The 14,896-nt window shown below is 46.3% G+C and overlaps 1 pseudogene; it reads right to left on the reverse strand.

Moving 5' to 3' along the window:
* Nucleotides 1-10,445: 10,445 nt before the first annotated feature.
* Nucleotides 10,446-10,825, reverse strand: LOC142856726 (mitochondrial import receptor subunit TOM7 homolog pseudogene; annotated as a pseudogene).
* Between the last annotated feature and the right edge of the window lie 4,071 nt (nucleotides 10,826-14,896).

Consider the following 14,896-nt stretch of genomic DNA (forward strand, 5'->3'; position numbering starts at 1 on the left):
TCTCTTGCTCCTGGGGTCTTACAATCCTTTCAGCTACTGGGTCCTTTCTACAATTGCTTTTGGCAGTAGCATCTATTTCAGTAAAATCCATACAAAGAAAGCTTGCCTTCTTTTATAACCTGGAATGATAAGCATGGTCAAAATGAAATACATAAATGAATCTCAAATTAATATATTCTAGTACATTGGCTTACAGAACATGTTTACCATTAAGGGGAATGTTGTAACTTACCGATAACTAAAAAAAAAAAGTTTTTCTTACAACTCTAGCTATGAATGTATACAAGGCAGACACTCTTTTCTGCTACTGTTATGCATAAACTATGTATTGTGTTAATATTTAGAAATAATAAAATTCTCTTAATTTCCTTTTTCAGTTGATCTAATGAACGCATGGTTTTTTTTTTTATTGGAGAAGGAGAGATTTAATCTTAATTAGTCCCAAAAATGATAAACTACCTTCGGGTTCAGCATTTTTATTGACAGAATATTATAATGTGCATATCCACACATGCACAAACACACAATTATTCTTGGAGTAAATGGAGCCTTTCCCTCCTCTGAGGCCCCCAGCTGCCGGTCTGTCCCGTATCTGGAGCTAGAGAAGCTGGTGAGGCGATGGAATAGAGATTTAGCCACGTGGTATACTTCACAGCCCACCTTGGGTCCCCTTCACGTCCGCATCTCAGCCGTTAATCAAATGTCTCCAGCCATTAACAGACCAGAAGTAATGGATTGCAGAGTAGAAGTAACAGATGCCAGCGTCGTTTCTGTGACCCGCTCACCAACTCAGATCCTTACACTCCCATTTTATTTAATACAGAAAAGGGCCTGCAGGCTCTCCAAAAGGTCAAGGTCACCTACAACAGGAGGACAGTCTCTGTCCACGAAGCTTTCTCAAGCAGTGTTTTCTTTTCCTGCCTTCTAGGGTTTATTTGTGAGATAGTGATGTTTACTGCTGCAGAATGTATCACATGATAAATGAAAAAAATCTGTCTTACCTGCCTGCCTCCCTTTCTTGGTTTATCTTCTGTTTGTCAGACATCAGGACAGCCCCGCTAGCTGCTCAAAGCACAGCCAGATGTAAGGACTGCACACCAACCTGTAGCAGTAGGTGCTGGGCGGATGAGCTCTGTGATCTCGAGGTGACTATAGAAGCCCTTTCACCATGCATCTCTAAGTTGAGGCAACATTTTTAGAGAAAGTTACTGCAATCCCACTTGATTGGCAGGATACATGAAGCTTCATACTTGCCGTGATCTGCATCTTCTCCTTTCAAACATTCTCATGCCAGTAAGAAAACAGCGGCAGCTTTAAATGTGCAGACTTTTTAGACTGGAGATGCTCTGTGCCATCACAGACTACATAATAAAATCAAGAAGATGTTTGCTTTCCGTAGCCATAAAAATCAGGCAGTAGAGCATAGGACCAGACATCGGCCAGAATGTGATTGACTTCTTATCGAAAGGATAGTTAATATTTTCTTTGGAATCAAGTCTCTGCAGGATGGTTAGACTTGAACCTGCCATTAGTTGAGGTGATTTTGGTTATTTACGTAAATCAGCCCCCTTGCACTTGGTCCTAGATTGATCCACCACAGACTGAAATCCTTGTTGCAGCATCCCAATGTGTTTGAAAAATTACCAGAATTTAGAGGAATAAGCTTCATAACAAAATTACTGGGAAAACAGATGTGTATTTGCAGCATGAATAAGAAGACCTTGCCAGTAGCCAGGCTATAACTACGATTGGGTGAACAAGTAAAAAGAGCCCATGTTCTCACCCCAAAGTGAAATTTGCATGCTCCAAAATTAAATGCGCCACGGTGACTAGATAAATCAGCTCAAAAGAATGAATGGCTAACGTGTGCCATGCAAACAGGACACTTGCAAGACACACCAGACAGCCCCACTGGTCTTCTATGAGCAGACATGGGGCTAAAGGTTTCACCAGCGATCATGACAACTGATATTTTTTAAAAAGTGCCCATGTCTGGTCCTATGCTCCAGTTGAAATTGTGATATACTAGTAGGCCAATTTACTCTTTTTCTTGGACATTATCTCAAATGTTTGTTTCTGCTTTTCTCTACAGACATATAATGTAAATAGACTAGACATTATTAATGTAATTCTTGCCTATATATAGTTACTGTACATATGTATTGTTTTACTATGATAGTTAAAACCTTTGTTTTTATTTAGACAAAAAGGGGGAAATGTGTGATATTTTGATTGTGTTCTGACAAATAAAGCTTGCTTGGAGTCAGAGGGTGGAGCTAGTCACTCGCTGACCATAGAGGTTTGGAGGACTGTAGAGAATGAGACAGGAAGTGGTATGTGGGGTGGGGAGGCACAGAGAGAAGGGTGCAGAGAAGATCTTGGCCCTTTTGGTTGGAGGAACCAGAGAGGTAGAAAGTTACTGTGGCTGCTCCCCAGCTTCTCTAATCTTTCAGGTTTTTACCCTGATACCTTACTCCCAATCTTATCAATTTTATTGATAAGACTAATTAGATTAACAATTCACTTATCACCTCCTTTTGTAATTCTTTTTTTCTCTTTTATTCCACCTAGTACTGGGGACCAAACCCAGTGACTTCAGAATTCTTCCGCTGAGCTAAATTCCAAACCTTACCTCTTTTCTTAAAAACCACTTTTTTTTCATGATCCTTATGTCATGGATTTTCATCACAGTCTTCAGCCACCAAATATGTACAAACAGCTGTCAGGAACCCCCTGCCCCTCAAGGGGAGACTGGGAGGCACTCAGGGAGACCTTGAACTGCCCTTTGCAGTGCACACAATAAACCCATTAGCTTCTAAGAAGGGTGGGGGCAGGAGAGGAAAAAAGAAGGGAGAATGGAATGCAACGCCCCGCGGAAAGTCGCCAATCCCACGATGTTTCCCATAAGTCTGGGGCTCTGGGAAACTTCACTTCTACCTGCAAAAGCCATTTGAGCCAAGCTCTTCAATGTTCACCACTGCTCAGGATGATGGTTGCTGGAGTTATTTGAATTTGGGGTGGGGGTTAAGCACAAACCAAGACACAGAGGGACAGATACAGAGAGAGAACATGTTTTTGTAGAGCTGGAAAGATGCACATGCCAGGGTAAGCGAGGGTCACACGTGTGTTAAGGACAGAGGACGACCTTGGGTGTCATTCTTCCTCAGATGTCAGTCAGCTTGGTGTTTTGAGACAGGGTCTCTCACTGGCTTGGGGTTCACAAATTAGGCTGCCTATGCAGAGATTTGTGTCTCCACCTCTCCAGCACTGAGATTATAAGATGCCATCGTACCAGGTCTTTACATGTGTGACCTGGATGAAACCCAGGCTCTCACGCCTGCACATCACGTACTTTGCTGAGCTGTCTGTCCAGCCCCGTTTTCTTGGGAAACACTTACATAGACATCAATAGGAAATTAACCCCAGAGCGTCAACTAAATGGTCTTACACGCATCTGTATATGAGCAGTACAGATAAGAGTTGGCCCGTTGTTTGGCTGTTTTTAAAAACAAGAGAGAACATGAAGTTAAGAGGGACGCAAAGGTAAGGGATGGATCTGGGAAGCATTAGGGGAAAGAGTGAGGACAAATGTGATCAAAACATGTATGACATTCTCAAAGAATTAATTAAAAAATTCTATTTTTAAGAAAGAAAAAAATTAGACTGACTTACTCAAATGAACGACCCCTAAATCTAAAGTTTGCTCACTGTATTTTGGGAAAAACACAAGATAAATAGTAACACCTATACTACCCATGGTTTGTATGCAAAAACATCGGTACAGATTCTGCATTTCCTCCGCACCCGTGTACGGCTTTTACAGGCAAATCTCAGAAATAAACAGAATGAAAATGCAAACAGCAAACCTCCAGGTTGAGACAAAGCAACCTAATCTTCTCCGCAAGAAAAACTAATCTGCAGAAGGCATTATTTCAGTTTTGTCTCTTGCTCTTTCAGGCTTCTCAAAGAATAAAGCCTCCAGTTCTTCCTGACAGTTCCCCTCAACGCTGCATCCCCCTCACCTGGCCCAGCCCCGCATCCTCCTCACCTGGTTCAGGCCCACATCCCACCTACCCCGCCCAGCGCTGCATCCCACTCACCCCCACCAGGCCCTCATCCCCCTCACCTCGCCCAGCCCCGCATCCCACTCACAGGGCCCAACTTATCCTGAACTGTTGACTTAATCCATTCTCTAAAAGAAGGACACAAGAAATTCAAATTCAAAACAGGTGGTCCTGGTCGGATCATTTGAGTTACTCTACAGGAAAGAATGGCTGTTTTGAGACAGACTTCATCGACTGCTACTGCTGTCTTGCCACTTACACACACACACACACACACACTCACACACACATACACGTGCGCGCAGGCATGCACACATCAAAGCCACCCTTGTATAAAATCTAAAATTCTGGTTGCGGATCTCCTAGCTGGTGTCGTTTCCAAAGCACCGTGCAGCCTGTGATAGTCACAGTGGGAACCCGCCTCTCTGTGGGGTCTCCATCTGCTTCCTGTCAGAGAGAGCCTCCTTGGGGAAACATGGTAAACGTGGAGCACCCACTGCTCCCCCATGGGGCCTAGAGTCTTTTATAATAATCTTTTTTAGGATTAGCGGCTGTTAAGCTGGAGCTTGCTTAATTTTCTCCCGAGAAAGGAGGTTTGGAGGATTACAGCGTTGCAGTTTGGTTTTCGTCTGTGTCTGGATGGATCATCATGTTATTTTAGGAGAAAGCAAACTCAGAATAAACACACAAAGCCACTGTACCCTAAGTACTATGCAAACTTTCCCAAATGAAAGTGCAGTTAGTGGAATTCCTCCCTTGGTGAGAAGAGCTTGTAATTCACGCAGGAGGTTCATGACTATAAAACTTGCATTCTAAAGCAAATATTTCTGAGCTCTTGTAATCCAAAGGTTTTTTTTTATATTAATCTGTTTTTTGTTTTTGTTTTTAATTTTTACAATTGTGCCCAAAGGCTATTTATTGCCTGCTCATTGAGGGTCCACAGACGTGGTCCAATCGTTAAGCAGAGAGCCCACAACACAAGGAGAGGTTTCACTGACCCTCTGTGGGGCAGTTTTGAACACACACTTGGCTGTGAATAACTGGAGTTTCATGGTGGTGAAGGCTGGAGATAGTGACGAACTGAAAACTGAGTGTATGAATCCGGCAGAAATGGACAATGGCCATCTTTATGGCCGCAGAAACGAAGCCTGGACTAGTCTCCCAGGAACGCTTAACAAGAGAGAAGACTTCCTAAGTTCACACATGCACACCCGTGCACACACACGCATGCACACAAAAATGACAAATACTAAAAACAATGAAAAGGTTTTCTGACCGCTCTAGTCATAACGCACAAACATGAAGTCCATTACCTCAGTTCTATCTGAAGTGTGCCACACACAAGAGCAAAGAAGGATCTCATTGGCACATGCACGAACTTTATAATATGATGCGTGAGCTATGTATATGTACACATACAGAAACATACGACATGCCATGTTTAATGTGACATATGCTCCGTCAAGCTTTGTGGTTCTGTTGCTTAGGATGGGGCTTTATTGGAGAAAATCCAGAAATAGTAACAGAGTGTTCTTGGTTTTGACTCAGATTCCTGAGTGACTGTGGTTGCCAAGACCTCGGCTTAGGTGACCAGAACACAGAATTTCCAGGGAGCATCTGTGGGATGCCGCAGTCTTTGCTGAATGAAGACATGATTTTTATCTGTTAGTGGGTATTTGTCAAGGCCTTCTCTTTGCGGAAAAAAAGCCCACACTTTGCCATCGATGGCCAAATGCGCTTGAGTGTTCCCTGCTAGATTTATGGGAGAACGGTTGAAACCTCCAAACTTCTATCCTGAACTACAAAGTTGAGAGATAGAGAGCCGTTCACATTTTCTTATAATTCTAGTCCTTGATGATCCAGTGGGGGCGGTTTGTTGTTGTTGTTATTGTTCGGTTTGATTTTGGGGTGTCCATCCCCTATTCACCAAACACACCAAACTGGACTATCTGGTGGATTACAAATTCCACCAGTAGAGGGGTCCTCAATGCTTCAAAACTCACAAGAAAGGGCTGAATAGCCGCTCCAGGGAACAGACTTGACACCCCATCCTTCTCTCTCGGAGTGACTTTAAAATGAACCTACAAACTTTGGCATCAGTCTGTCAAGGGCGTGGTAGTCACAGCTCAGGGCTCAGCTTTCAGGAAGATCTGGCTGACCACAGTACACATCTCGAGAAAACAGGGAATGCCCGATGATGGAGACACTTTTTTAAAGCTCTGCGGCAGCTGTGGGCTGACCGGGTTGGCACCCACTGTGTGCATCCTGTGCGTTTAGGGTTGGGAAGCTTGGCCTTAAAGAGCGTGGGTTCCAGCTCTCACTTCCCACAAAGGAGCAGTAAACTCTGAAAAATCTGCCCCACAGAAGGTTACTGATGTGGGGACAAGGCTGTGCGATCTGTGTGGGAATGCCATTGACAGCCTAGTTAATGTGCCCTGGGAGCTGGATGACATTGGGTAGATCATCTTCCAGCGTCCCTTTTCCCATGAACAAAGACTCAGCAAAAGGTGACCGAGTGCTGTCTAGCTTGTGGAGCTTGTCGCAAGTGGACAAGGGACTCCCTTGCAGTCAGTTCTCAGGCCTGTTGCTTTAATTCCTTCATCCTCTTTACATGGAGAAGTGTGGTTCACGTTTATGAGTGCAGCATGGATCACAATTCAGCAGCACCATAACGAAGATGTGTATCCATCATCACCATGTGTCCGTCAGAAAGACAGTCCAGGGGAGCAAGAGCCTGCATGGAAGTGGGAACACTTGAGGGATTTGCCTTTTCTCTTCCTTCCTTCCTTCCTTCCTTCCTTCCTTCCTTCCTTCCTTCCTTCCTTCCTTTATTTAAGAGCTTTTTTTTTTTTTTGGCTCAGTTGGAGGCTACCCACTCCCTTCGCAGCAGGAGCTTGAGGGAGCTGATTACATCATGCACCTTGGCAAGATGGCGCAGCAAATGAAGGGCTTCCGTGCATACCTAAAGACCAAATGCAACACCTAGAAGCCAAGGGAGAAGGGGAGAACTGACTTCCAAAAGTTGTCCTTCATATTCCCACTCAATTTGTGCTTTTACTCTCTCTCTCTCTCTCTCTCTCTCTCTCTCTCTCTCTCTCTCTCTCTCTCTGTCCAAAGTAAAAATAACAAATTGTGTAAAAAAGTAAACATAAAAAGAAAAACTTGTAAACAGGCAGCGTAGTTCATGCCAGTAATCCCAGCACTCCAGAAGCTGTGACAGGACAATTACTGAGAACTTGGAACCAGGCTGGGCTACATAGTGGATAGGGTGTGTGTCTCTGTTTCAAATCAAACGGATGAACAAAACCAGAGTTCGTAAAGGTTCTGTAACAGTGGTGATAAACATAACTCAAGAGGATAAAAAGAAGGAAGCAGAGTTAAACTCGCATCCACAGCCAGAGATTTTCAGAGGTTGATGGGGCACCATCCCTGCGCGGGCCCCACCCCAGGTGCACACCGCAGTCAGGAACAAAGCTCCCCACGTTCCAGGATATTGAATTTGGGCTCAGGGAAAGCCAGACATCATGTAATCACGGTTTGGAATTACAGTGTCTAATAAAAGCCCACGAACTTGCCAATTTTTTTTTAAATCAATTACAAAGCTCTGTGTTTGGAAGAAGGTAGGATGGGAAAGAAACTGAACGTGGGAGAAACCTCTGCACCAGGTCACATGTTTCCAGGGCAGGCGCAGACAAGGGCAGGGCTGTCCTCCAAGGAAATGACCCGTTTGAAGGGAAGGAAATAAAGAGCGTGTAGACACCCCTCGCTCAGACTGTTCTAGCAAGGACCACCTGCCCAAATCTTCTGTCCACATGCTTGCTCTGTGATGGGGCCAATGGACTTTCCTTCACTGCTACATGGAATTAACACAGACGCACCTGCACTATTGAGTGACTCTATTAGGAGGTTCTGGGAACCTGTGGCTGTGGGGCTAGTAAAGTAACACACGGTTGTGCACGTTTGCTTTAATCCACTCCTAGCACTGTTGTTAAATCCCTAATAACTAGGAACAAGCGACCACGCCTTTATACCCTATATAAACAAACTGTGTGGGGTTCCAACCATTATGCAACTAGCCATTTCTGTAAGTCTGTGTGCCTTTCCGCGGAGCCTGGTGGCCCATGGTTAGTCCTTTCAGCATGCCTGGCTATGGCCGAGTGAGCTGAGGGTCTTCCCCTGTGGCCCATACTGAAGACTGTATGTCTTTCTTGCAGGTTGGGCCTCTTTTAAAATGCAGGTTGGTGTCTGTGCCTTACACACACACACACACACACACACACACACACACACACACACACCAGCATGTCTATTGTCTTTTCCCTAAAATCTAGAGTTGTAGGTGCTTTCTACTACGGGCATTCTAAGAATTAATAATTTTAGGATTAACATGAAAAGATTGCGTTAAACAAAGATTAGCTTAATCTTATGCTCTTGAGTATACGTGTGCCTCGTAAGCCTTACATGGGTGGCCAAAGTGATCTTTAGTGTTTTTACTTCATTTTGTACAAATTTCTCTGGACCCTTCATACTTGATATTTCATGAATCAGGATCTGCTGTAGACGCCAAAGGCCACTGTGAGAGAGGGAGCAGAGGATAGCAGGTGGGAGAAGAGAGAGAGAGAGCGCGCGCGTGTGCCACACTAACGTTGAGGGAGAGAGAGAAAGAGAGAGAGAGAGAGAGAGAGAGAGAGAGAGAGAGAGAGAGAGAGAGAGAAAACGTGTGCCACACTACTTGCGTTGAGGTCAGAGGACAACCTCGGGTGTCGGTCTTGCCTCCTTCCTGTTTTGAGACAGAGTGTCTCTTGTTGTTCATGCATGCATATGCCAGGCTAGCTGGCTGGACATGCTCCTGCCTGTCTCCCATCTCCCCACAGAGGTGCTGACTTGACACACATGTGTACTATGGCACCCAGCTTTATGCGGGTCCTGAGGTACAAACTCAGGTCTTCAGGTTTGCACTGCAAATGCTTTAGTGCCCACTGAGCTGTCATCTACCCAGGTCCTGAAAGGGGTCGCCTTGAAAGGATAAAATACAATTTAACTACATAATGAGTCATTTCTACAGCCCCAAGCCCATGGACCACAGCAAGAGTGGGCAACCTTGCCAACACATGCCCTCACACAAGAGCAAGGGGAGAATGACCCTTAAGGGATAAGCAGTAGTCCTTAGTAGTCCAGCAACCTTCCTCTCCCAAAGTTATCTCCTAAGACAGAGCAGACAAGAACCAAACATGGTCCCTACATGAAGTCAGGACTGATGGCTTCAAGGAGGGGAGGAGGGACAGAAGAAAAAAGGGGGGAAAGGGAAAGGTTCCATGTGAACTGGGGAAAGACTTCCCAAGAGCAACCCATACTTCATCATTGCTGACAATCACTGTGGTCATTGAACGGGAAGGCCGGCACAGCCCAAGAAGGGAAGGTGTATCATGTTTGCACTCACCTGGAGGAGATACAGGACACACCCAAAACAATATGTAAATCAATTATAAAGTCTCTTGTCTATTTTATAACCCAAAAATGTCTTTCCAAGGACATAGGGGCCATGGCTTGGAACACAATCTTCAAAGAAGAAACCATCCCTCTCACGTGTGAGCCGCGTACCCTATCCTGTGGGATGATGGGAGCCCGACTCCACTGGCATCCAAACTGTAAAACTACCATCTGTTGAGAAGACACGAGAAGGTGGCAGAAGTCACTTCAAGCAGATGGCTCCATCTCCCTCGCACCCCACTGTTTGAGAATCCTCTGCCCTGTTTCAACAGAGTTGAATTCAGACCAAGTGCTGGCCTCCCCCACCAACTGCAACAGCCTTTTTATGCCTGCTTAACTTTGCCTGGTGCCAGTCCTGTGCTGGCATCAATACCGTAAACACACCGCTGCCCAGACGCGTTGCATTCCCGCAATCCCTGTTCTATGAGGTCATGACTAAATCACATTAGGCAATGTGCATGTGTTGTGTGCATCTTCCTGGGTTTGGGGAAGGCACGTCTGAGTTCAGGTCGACAGTGGGGAAAAGGAAGCATTGTCGGGAAGAAGGAAGCAGGTAGCTGGAGCTGCCCTCTGCGGGTTTACAGAGTTTCCTCCTCCAAAACCTGATAGAGTCCTTCGCTCAGCTCACGTCGGGCACTGTCTGAGGCATTTTACTAATATGATCTCAATGAACTAAAACAACTCTTTGGAATAGCTTTGGTGTTGTTGTTATTTTGGGTGGTTTTTTTTTTTTTTTTTTTTTTTGGTTTTTCGAGACAGGGTTTCTCTGTGGCTTTGGAGCCTGTCCTGGAACTAGCTCTGTAGACCAGGCTGGTCTCGAACTCACAGAGATCTGCCTGCCTCTGCCTCCCGAGTGCTGGGATTAAAGGCGTGCACCACCATCGCCTGTCCTTTTTTTTTTTTAACATCGTTAAAATATTTATTTTTGACAGTCTATCGTGAGTCAGTACAGGCTCCACTCTGCCACAGATGCGCTGAAACAATGTCTTTCTCATCCAGCCAGAGTACATACCTTCCATGTTGGATTGCTTCCAAATCCAGATGACCAAACAGGCCTTTATCCCCAAAGTAGGCTTAAAACTGATGGTTCAGGCATTCCAGGATCTGCACCCCTCCTAAATCCCAGGAAAATCACGAGAGGAATGAAGCCCCAGCGGATGGCAAACTGGCCGCCCTTGAAGAGCTGCTGCAGCCTCTGTTTAGCTTCTTTACTCAGCTTCACCATGGCGACAACGGAGCACTGGAATGAGGAACCTCCACAACAAGGACCGCGTCGGTTTTGTTTTGTTTTATTAATAGCCCAGTGTTTTCAGGCAAGGCACACCTCTTCCACCATGGGCAGCTTAACTTGACTTGCTCAAGCTCACACAACTGTGGACCACAGGATGCTGGCGTTTGATTCTGGTGTCCAATCATACTACTAGATTTCACCATAAGAACAGAAGAATACTGGAGCGAGTCTTTCTCCGTCCAGTCAGCTTCCAAATAACAGCACAGAGACTTATTAATTATGAAAACTCAGCCTTAACTGAGCTCTTCTAACTTAAATTAACCCATTTACATTCATCTGTGTTTTACCTCGTGGCTTTTCGCCCCTCATTCTGTTTGTCCAGCTCCCTCGGTGTCTCGTTGGCATCTCTCACACAACCTGAATTCCTCTCTCTTTTCCCCCAGAAATCCCTATCTCTCCTGCCTCCCTATTGGCCATTCAGCTTTTCATTACACCACTCAGCAACACACCTTCACAAAGTGTACAAATATCCCACAACAGAACACCAAGGCGTCGAGACAGGCCCCAGCAGATCTGCTCAGGTATCCGGGTCTAAAGTCTCTACCAGGGAGGGATTTTTTTTTTTTTTCAGAGCTAAGAGTCCACAGCATCTGCAGCATCACCATGCAGTCTTCCATCTCATAGACTTGGACAGGTGCATTTGGTTCCTCTCCCACTGGCTCCCCAGGTCAGAGGAGATTTCCATACAAAGCCACATCAGAGCTTTCCTGTAAGTCTCCTGACTGTGAGCCCAAGCCCAGAGGCTCCCAGAGAAGAACCTGTTTCTCTGCAGCGTGCCACGGTGAAAGTCTCTGAGAACAGTGGGTCATTTTCTCTGTGCAAGGTGACCTTGGGTGAACTGGCAGTTGTGACGGCCCTTGCATAGTGGATCCCAACAGGCCCAGAACCTGTTCAGCTCCCTGATTGCTCCTTCCACTCTTCCCAACTTTCTTCACTCCCCTGCTGTTTTAAAAGGAAAAGACCCAGCCAGGTGGTGGTGGTGCATGCCTTTAATCCCAGCACTTAGGAGGCAGAGGCAGGTGGATCTCTGTGAGTTTGAGGCCGGCCTGTCTACAGAGTGAGTTCCAGGACAGCCAAGGATACATAGAAAAAACCCTGTCTCGAAAAACCAAAGAGAAGAAGAAGACGGAGAAGGAGAAGGAGAAAGAAGAAGAAGGAGAAGGAGAGGAAGAGGAAGAGGAGGAAGGGGAAGGGGAGAAAGGGAGGAAGGAAGGAAGGAAGGAAGGAAGGAAGGAAGGAAGGAAGGAAGGAAGGAAGGAAGGAAGACAGACAAGACCCACGGCCGAGCCACCACTGCTTGCACAACAAAAGAAAGCAAGCCAAGTGGAACTGCACATGAACATCAGCCATGGCTACTTCCCTGGGATCTCCAAGTTCCCAGAAGAGTTACAGAGGTATTGTACATGGACAGCTTCAGTCCAGGCGTAAGGAGACGAAGCCAGATGGGCACTCCCAGTGGGCAGCATCATTCTCTGGGACTCCCTTTCCCCATCTTTGGAAAGCCAACCCTGTATCTGAGCCTTGCAGCCCCTCAGGGCTGTTAGAAAGCTCAAATGAAATAACGTCTGTAATTCGCTTAGTAAACTGTAAAACGCCTTACAAATGTAAGGGATTCCTATAAACCGCAATACAGCGATGCTTTATGCTTTTATAGAGCTGCTGGCCGGAGCTGCAGGAAGGGGAATCTCTCTGGTGATTTGGGCTTTGGAAACAGGAGGGTTTGGGCCAGCCTGCTTGCCAGGTCCTGGCACCAGCTGTTTATCCCATCTCACTCAGCACCGCACAGATGGCCGCAGCGGGCCTCCTGCAGAGCTGACAATGTGCACCACTGAGTCCAAGCTCAGCCAGCACGGAGTCTTGATTCTGCCCTGGTGGTGTCTGGCTCGCCAAGTCTAACACCTAGGAAACGGAGACCTTAACGCCTTGCACTTCCCTCCGAAGCGTTTGAGCTGGTTTTCTGTTGGTTTTATAGATGAGAACTTCCCTCCTTGGCAACCAGAACTATTCAGATTCTCACTATAAAAAGCCTGCCTGTGAGCGGCCTGAAAACCCTGGATGTCGCTCTCTTAGCGCTTTGCTGGGATTGTAACGGCAATGACAGAAATGTCTGCCCAGGGCCCGGGCTTGCACCAGCTGCAAAGACACTGTGAGCTGCAGGCAACGAGGCGACACCAACCCACACTGGCAACAGAGTGGGCCCCTCTGGACTCTCCTTGGTGCTGTGGTCAGGCCCGCGACGGATGCTCGCAAACACCAAAGCGCAGGGGCCTCGCTGTCCACCTCCTCTCACGGCTCCCTGAGATCATTTGTGCCCAAGCGCTACTCCTGGCTTGTAAATGTCAAGAGGAATTATGAACATTTGTGGGGAAAAAACAGTTTGACTAATTTCCTGTTCGACAAAGCAAACACACCACCCCGAGTATTCAGGATCTGGTGCTGACAGCCAGGTTGTGGCAAGCTTCAAGGTTATAGGATCATAAATGGGATTAGATAAGCCAGACATTGTGGCTCGGGCCCTAGCGCTCTCAAAGTATGAAAATTCCACTGGGAAACAGACAAAGAGTCTTGAAGGGAGAGTAAGCGCTAGCAACCCCACATAGAGACAAGAGTAAGTACTGCTAAGGTGGTCATGGGGACTCAGTCGCCTGGGGAGGGGGCGTTTCTAGAAGACACATTAGAATGAAGAAACATTCTAGACTGCAAGACAGAAGCAGGTCGTGATATAAAACACGGAAGTTTTCCATTTGAGTCAAGTGTGGCCCATCAAGTTTTCAAAAGAAAAAAGATGAAGAAAAGGCACGGAAGAGAGGCGAACTGATGGCAAGAACCTGGACTTCCAGACAGCAGAATGCAATGCGCCACATGGACGCCTTTGCATTTTAAATTATCTGTTTCTTTTTTAATTGACCAGATTAATTATCCCCACCTTGCCACTTGGCAGGTAGGGTCATGGTTCCCTTTCACCGCATTAGTGAACCTATTCACACTTCCTCCGTGTAAATACGGCTGGGAGTTACAAGTCACACTCCGAAACTGGCTTAGTGGACGGCCAGCTTAGTCTTTATTAAAGAAAATCTGTGACATTGGGGATTCCTCGCTGTCAGAGCCTGACTTTCTGCTGAGCTTTCCTTCATGTGTCAGAGGGGAGTGGTGACTTCGTTCCTTTTTTTTGTCCAGGAGAAATACAGACTTGTTAAGGTGACAGCATCGGTAAACCCTTACAAAGCAGCTGACGGATTCGTGTTCAAGACTCTCTATTGCCATGAAAATCCTGGCCAAGTTCTTTCATGAGCTATTTGAAAAGAAATATTTTTGGAGATACTGTTAATTGAGAAAAATATATTGCCGTCTTTCATTATCTTTGTTTCTAGGCCACTCAGGAAACCCTGAAGACATTAAAGTACTCAGTACTTTGACTAACAGCAGCTCAACGCAGCAGAGAAGGTTTGGTCTGTGGTGTCTACAGCCCCCAGGAGAGCAAGTTTTAAGAAAAAGCCAAACCAAAACTGTCATCTGAAACATTTGGTTTCGTTCAGGAGTTCTGGATCTCAAGTTGACTCCAGTGTTAAAACATTTCCTCTCTCCAGCACCTGAATGGGATTTGTCCCGTAAAAATGATTCTGGCAGGAAGGCCTGAGCATGGGAGAAACAGACAGATATTTCCACGCCACTCATGTTTGCTTGGCATGGTGGCACACGCCCATACACCTGGCCTGTTCAAGGTGGCCCTGGGATGCAAAGACCCTGTTTGGAGGAGGCAGGGCGGCGTGAGTTTGAATAGGAGCTCTAAGAGCGGAGGCAGCCTGCCTCGCCGCTTGTCACGTGGTTCAGCGTTCAGTCCTCCCCTACTGACAAGGAAATCGCCAGTGGAGCCAGGCTCTGGGCACAGTGCAGAGGCTGGACTTTGAGGTGGAGCTTTTACAAAATAAAGTCCAAGTAAATAAGATCCCAAATCCTAAGTCCAGGCATCTCTGTGAAGGTCTACGAAGCACCCAGCTGGCAGTGGAAGGGGCCCCAACTGGCCTTACCCTCTCCATGACTCTGCCTTGAT

The sequence above is a fragment of the Microtus pennsylvanicus genome, chromosome 9 (assembly GCF_037038515.1).
Source record: "Microtus pennsylvanicus isolate mMicPen1 chromosome 9, mMicPen1.hap1, whole genome shotgun sequence".
NCBI classification, from domain to species: Eukaryota; Metazoa; Chordata; class Mammalia; order Rodentia; family Cricetidae; genus Microtus; species Microtus pennsylvanicus.